This window comes from Sinocyclocheilus grahami, unplaced genomic scaffold, assembly GCF_001515645.1.
Source record: "Sinocyclocheilus grahami isolate Dianchi unplaced genomic scaffold, SAMN03320097.WGS_v1.1 scaffold657.1, whole genome shotgun sequence".
Lineage (NCBI taxonomy): Eukaryota > Metazoa > Chordata > Actinopteri > Cypriniformes > Cyprinidae > Sinocyclocheilus > Sinocyclocheilus grahami.
In genome coordinates this window covers 716,855-717,705 of record NW_015505836.1, presented here as the reverse complement: position 1 = coordinate 717,705, position 851 = coordinate 716,855, and positions in this window count along the sequence as shown.

The following is an 851-nucleotide window of genomic DNA, read 5'->3' as shown; positions in this document are numbered from 1 at the left end:
GCTGTGCTGTGCCACATCCAGTGTAGGCTGCATCACCGATTATAATGGGATCTATAGTATTTTGTCGCAACTGGTGTAGACACGATGTGAGTCTTCAGGCATTTTTTGACTTTTCGTTATTGCTTCAATGCAAAGGAAACCAGTGCACCCGCCACGCCATTATTTGTTGCATAGTGATGGGTACATGGCTGGACTGGAGTTCAAATTCGGCCCTGGACAAATCCAGCCTATCCGGCCCTCAAGGTCCCCTGTGAATGTTTCGCTGTGTTATAGGGCCTTCAACTGGAGTAAGTAAATAAATAAATGAGGACAAAAACAAATAATGATATATTACTGAATTCACAGCAAATGCAACAAACTAATAGCCTACTGCATTTTTGTCACATAGAAATGCACTTGACAGTATAAGCATTGATTTTGTGCTAGAACATAGGAAATTTACTGCTAATAAACGCTGTCATCCTTTCCTCACCCTCATGTCTTTCCAAACCTGTATGACTTACTTTCTTCTGTAAAACACAAAAGATGTTTTGTAGAATGTTACCAAACCATTTTGGTTACTCTTGATTTCTACTGTATGGACAAACATTTCTTGAATTTCTCAAAATATCTTCTTTTATGTTCCACAGAAGAAAGAAAGTCATACAGGTTTGGAATGACATGATGCAGTTTTAATTTTTGGGTGAACTATCCCTTTAAGAACTTTATAATATTTGTAAATGGAAAACACCTAATTTATAAGTGTCTCTAAATTACAGAGACACTGGTTTTTATCTTTAATCAGGCTCTTACTGAATTAACATTTTACTTAAATTAAAATGAATTAGAATTAAACATTTAAAGAGAAATAA